This window comes from Filicampus tigris, chromosome 4 (assembly GCF_054856515.1).
Source record: "Filicampus tigris isolate MCC_2025a chromosome 4, RoL_Ftig_1.0, whole genome shotgun sequence".
Lineage (NCBI taxonomy): Eukaryota > Metazoa > Chordata > Actinopteri > Syngnathiformes > Syngnathidae > Filicampus > Filicampus tigris.
In genome coordinates, this window is record NC_141220.1 from 12,625,567 (window position 1) to 12,631,566 (window position 6,000).

Consider the following 6,000-nt stretch of genomic DNA (forward strand, 5'->3'; position numbering starts at 1 on the left):
TTGAAAAGGGAATTAAAGCGCGATCATCTCAGCCACAATCTGAATCCCGAGAGCTGGGCAGTCCGGCCCGGCCGGATCGCCCTTTTGGGGTAGGGAGTGGGGGCTGACAAATTTTTAAAAAGGGCTCGACTAAGCATGGCCGGAATTGGTTTTTAGTCCGGCCCACTAATCGGCCCAAACGCGTGTGACGTGTTCGCGAGGCGGCCAAATTTCATCTCAGCCTACTCGGCGAAAGGCTTCTTTTTAGGCTTCTTTCTACTCCCGCGTCGGCGCGAGCAACAGCTGCCGTATTTATTCACATGACCGACGCATTGTGCTGTTGGTGACAGGTCTGCAACACATGCCACGGACACATCAGGAATTGTTGATGCCTTGATCGGTCCATTATGTCACGTTGCGATGACATACAGTTTCCCACACGGATGAGAGATGCACCACACACCTCGTTGCTGCTGCAAAGCAAGATAGTTTGGCAGTGGCATGGGTGTTATGTCACGTATGTGTGTGTAAAGAAGCTACTCACCCATGTTCCCCCTTAGCCGCCACCTTCCAGATTGTTTTCGCAATAAAATTAAATGCACCGTCTAGTCATCTCGGTTCCTTTATGGTTGTAGCAGGCACACTATCCATTGTTGTCGGTGTCTTTTTGAAGCAACGCCCCTGACTTGGAACGAAACTGTTTCAAAACAACTTGTGTCCACGAGTATAGTCGAGCTGCGCGCAGCACTAAAGGATGACGCTAGCACATCAAGGTGGAGTTCATGCACTTCTTCTGTCGTATTCCCTACTACAAGCAACACAGCAGGACTTGCTCATTGAAATTAACAAACCTCACTCTAATTCACCTCTCCCTCTCTCTCTCTCTTCCTCTTTCTTGCTCTCTCTCTCTCTCTCTCGCTCTCTCTGTCGCTCCGGAAATACGCAATAGCAAAACTGCTGTGTAGTGGTTTGCTCGTATGCTTTTATTTTGAAGGCCAGGAAGTGTGAAGGAGAAGTGTGGAAAATAGGTAACTTCTTGAATGCTTGCAGACTTCTTGTTGTCTGTAGGACCCAAATAATTATACAATATGACAAAACCAACCCCACGGCTCGCAATGGCAGTAAGCACACGCATCTGGGTAAGTACTAGTGGCGCTTTTGAAGCATGTTTGAAGCGTGTCCACAAGATAAAAAGAGGGAGAAATGAAGTGGATCCCGAATCACCCTTTTTATGGACTGATGAGTGTGGGAGGGCATTTCTGATCCTAAAAGAAAAATTGGTGACTGCTCCAGTGCCGGGCTACCCTGACTACAGTGTACCGTTTGTGCTACAGATTGACACCTCTGGAGGAGGGCTTGGTGCTGTCTTGGCACAAGTACAAGATGGGGTGGAGAGGGTCATCGCCTACGCCAGCAGAGGTTTGAGCCCTCCAGAGACAAGATATCCTGCACATAAACTCGAGTTCCTTGCACTGAAATGGGCAGTGACACATAAGTTCTATGACCACCTCTATGGGTGCAAATTTTCTGTCGAGACGGATAATAACCCCCTCAAATATGTGATATCCTCCGCAAAATTGGACGCCAACGGTAGGTGTCACTCCTTTCTTCACTTGTAGACCGCTACACAGTCAGTGACCAGTGACAAGTGAAATGATATCAGACGTGTTACTCGAAAGTAGATGTAAACAATCACAAAAATCTGATACAGGCACTAAATTAGAATTGGGCATTTCGAGCTGCTGTGTTAATCCTCATATTATGGCACTGAGCTGCTCTGCCTCACCCTTCCTCCTTCATCCCGCCTGGTTGGTTGACCTAATCTAGTCTGTGAGTGTGTTTTTGGTTCCTAAAGGCTACAAACCAATCCGCCGTCGGCCATCGTGGCCAGCTGTCGCGTTGACTTAGAAGTCGACACGTCGGACCGGAAAATGACCGAAGAACACACTGCAAATGCCGACGGAGATGCCAATTACGCCGGACCTTCTGTGCGTGAGTAGTACACAACTCCACCCCCATGCCATCGGAGTTAGTGTATTTGCTAAGCAATTAAAAACGGTTCATGTATGAATATAAACTCAAGTATAAAAACAAATCCTACCTGGTATAGCCACCTGTGTCTCATCAGCTTCCCATAGCTTGCCTTGCATCACTCGATCGACGTAGCCTTTCACGGCAATGTCGAATAACGGCTTTTTTTTTTTTTTTGGGCGCTCTTCTGTCCAGCCAGCCATTATGTGCATAGAGAAGATGTGAAAATGAGGGAAGTTGATTCTTGAGGAAAAACTTAGATTTTCACAGTTTGTCCGCATTCATCACTTCCTGTTCTTGTCCAGTGCCCTGATTCGCTAGCTAACAGCCAATCACAGTGATCATTTGTCCCGACAGCCCGACCCAATTCTACATGTTGAACACGCCCACACCCCTAGACGCCTCGACAATGATGTGTACAATTTTATTATTTTGATTTTTATGGACACATTTATTTGTGTTACACGACAGAGACAACTTGGCTTCCGAGAGGGGGTGGAGGGGGACGTTGTATAATGTAACGTAAGCATACCATTCAACCTGTTGTTGCCTCGATTCTATTTTGATTTTAAATTGTTCGTCATTTAAATTTTAAATGACGTCTGTTCTTGGTGTTGGATTTTATCAAATACATTTCCTCCCAAAATGCGACTTATACTCCAGTGCGACTTGTTTTTTTTATGTTTTTTTCTTCTTTATTGTGCATTTCACGGCTGGTGCGACTTGTACTCCTGAGCGACGTATAGTCCGGAAAATATGGTAATTAGAATGCCGTGTTTCAACTAGTGGGCCTGCTGGGAACATATTCTTGAAAAAAATATGTTTGGGTTGACGTCCACTTTAAACCTGGTCTTGTCTTCTAACCACTTGATAATTCCATTGTCTGACCTTGCTGAATGGGCCCAGTCTTTTTTTGCTCATTGTTTGGCCTTGTGGTTGTATTTTTCGTTGTCTTGTATGTCTTTGTTACACCCTTTACATCCCTGCAGAGAGCAATAATACTATATGTTACCAAATAGTTAAAAAGAATGATGAATTATGTTCTGCGGTCGCCGGTTTTGAATGGTGTTATCGTTTCCCCCCAAACCTTGTTAAAATGTGTCGAAAGGCACCCTTTTTTAACATTCGTCACACAATCCAAAACAAGCACCCAAAGCTTTTAGTGTACTCTATTTGCTTTTCCATGTATGTTCGTTCCCATATGGGCATCGCTCATTTTGAATACATTTGTGAGTCAAGCCTGTCAGTGTTTGATGCTTTGCAGAAGACTGTATGACAAACTCTGAGCCAAGCAAAGTGAATAATTGTACTTCTTAAATTGATTGTGTGCCTCATAAGACTATTTTGTTTATTTAAAAAATGGCCACGTGGTGTTTCAGCCAAGCATTACAACCCTGATATCATTTGCGAATATGTATTCTGGCAAAGGATTGGTAAATTGTGTTTGTTGTTGCGAAAGCCATTAATTCCAGGAAAAATATTGGAAATGAATAAAGCAGCTTGATTATGAACATTTTTCAGACCATTCCTTCTTTTCTCAGCTGTTTAATTGTGTATTTAGAAACAAGGTCTCACTTACTAGACAGTAAGGTATTTAGTACTAATTTTCAACCACAGTGCCTTATTCTGAAATGTTCTGATTTCTTGGTCTGATGAGATTAATTTCATTGTTCATTATTTATTACTACATTTAGCCAAGAGAGGAAAGGGATATTATCACACATTTTCATCTTCTTGGGGAAGGTTTTGGCATGCTTTCTTGCAGTCTGTTAACAGTGGTTGTAAAACAGAGTAAAACTTAAAACGTAAGAATGTATGACCTCGAGTTTTAAAAGTAGTGGTTCAAAGTAGGGTTTAAAAGTTGCTTTTGTCTTCCAAGCAGTATGCCCATTTTTAACAGGGCTATAAAACTGAGTCAAAAAAATGAGTCCAAAGATTGTACGAACACAGGATTTCATCCCAAAAGCCCTGTGTCCAAAATCATGCGTACGACCCACTGAGCCACATCGACACCTGCAGTGACTAATCAAGGGAGATTTCAAAGGAGCATTTAAAGTTTCAAAGGAGATAATCTCCAAACGGTCACAATTTTTGACAGTTATCCCAATATCAGTTGAAAAATTCAGCTGTCAGGATGTGTGACGTCGGCTTTTAAAGCAGTCAATTCAAAGGGAGGGTTTGGCTTCCACGCAGGGTCCGTATTTTTAACAGTAGCCGGGTTTACATGGAGACTTTTTTGTCATTCGGAACAAAATCATTTGACATCAATCAGGGTTTTAAAGACACGTTTAAGTTTACAAAGCCGATTTATCTCCAAGCGGTCACGATTTTTGGGTTCTGAAACTGAATTTCAAAGTAGAGTTTAAAAGGTGAGTTTAATTTCCAAGCATTGTGCCCATTTTTAACAGTGGCTATAATAATAAGTCAAAAACGTAATTCTTGTCATTGTCCCAGCAGAGAGCATGAACCCAAAATCCCTGTGTATCCCCAAAGTCAGGGATGTGACCCCCTGAGCCACATAGATAGATATACGTCCTTATCAGTCAAGCTTTCAAGGGAGTGTTTAAGGTTTGAACCGCTTCATGTCCAAGCGGTCACGGTTTTTGACAGCAATCCCAAAATTCTGTTGAAAAATTCAGCTGTCATAATGTGTGACCTCGGGTTTTAAAGCAGTCAGGGATTAAAAGGAGGGTTTAGCTTCCATGCAGGGTCCTGCTTTTTAACAGTGGTTAAAGTTGAGTCAAAATTCAAATGTAAGTTTGAAGACAGTCAGTTTCAAAGTACAGTTGAAAAGGTGAGTTTGGCTTCCAAGCAGTGTGCTCATTTTTAACAGCACCTATAAAATTAAGTCCAAAACTTCAATTCTTAGATTGGCCCAGCACAGGACATGGTCCTCAAACCGCTGTGTCCAAAGTTACAAGTGCAACCCACTCAGCCATGTAGACCGCTACTAGTCAGTCAAGCTTTCAAGGGAGCATTTAAGGTTTCAAAGGTGCTTAAGCGGTCATGATTTTTGACAGCTGTCCCAAATTTCAGTTGTCAGGATGTGTGACCTTGGGCTTTGAAGCAGTCAGGTATTCAAAAGAGGGTTTGGCTTCCATGCAGGGTCCTTATTTTTGATAATACTACAAACATGCTGAGATTCAGTGTGAGGTGGTGAATACCGGTATGTTAAATCATGGACCCAAGAACAAACTTGACAAAAACTGAGCAAATAAGCTCTATTAAACCAGAGGCACCTTAGGTTGAGTTATCCAACCGCTAATCCCTATGAGGGTCGCGGGTGTGCTGGAGCCTATCACAGCTGTCTTCGGGTAGTAGGCTGGATACACCCTGAACTGGGTGCCAGCCAATCGCAAGGCACACATAAACGAACAACCATTCAAATCCTAGATTCAAAATATGTCAACAACTTCGCCACACAAACCTGCCTTTATCTGACAGTATTTTCCACTTGGATGAAACATACAGTAAACTGTCACAGAATTACTTTAAATTGCTCTCCATGTGCCTCAGCAAGATTTAAAAAAAAAAAAAAAAGGAAAATACAAATAAAAAGTGAATGGATTTTCATCCTGCTCCTTCTTGTGCTTAGAATTTGAATCAGATGCAAATCAAGTTGTAACAGTTGGAATTCTACAAATTCCCTTTCTGTTTCGTGAATAACACCTGTTGAAAAGTGCATTGCCTACTGAGTTGGTTTCTTTCTGTGTTTCATTCAAACATTCATTCCATTGGCAATTCAAGACCAAACCTACACTCCTAATTACACACTCATTCAACCACTTCACGTCTTCTCTTGCTCTTGTTTCAGAACAGCACCTGGCAGGATTTCTGAGAGAGTGTCCTCATTATCGGACAAGAGAACAGTTTGGGAATGGTTCTTCAAACACAAGTTTGGTAACTGCTGTGCTCGCAGAGATAAAATCGACCTTGGACTGTCCCGGTGGGGGAACACTAAAGCTGAATAGCAGCTGAGTGTGGGAAGAA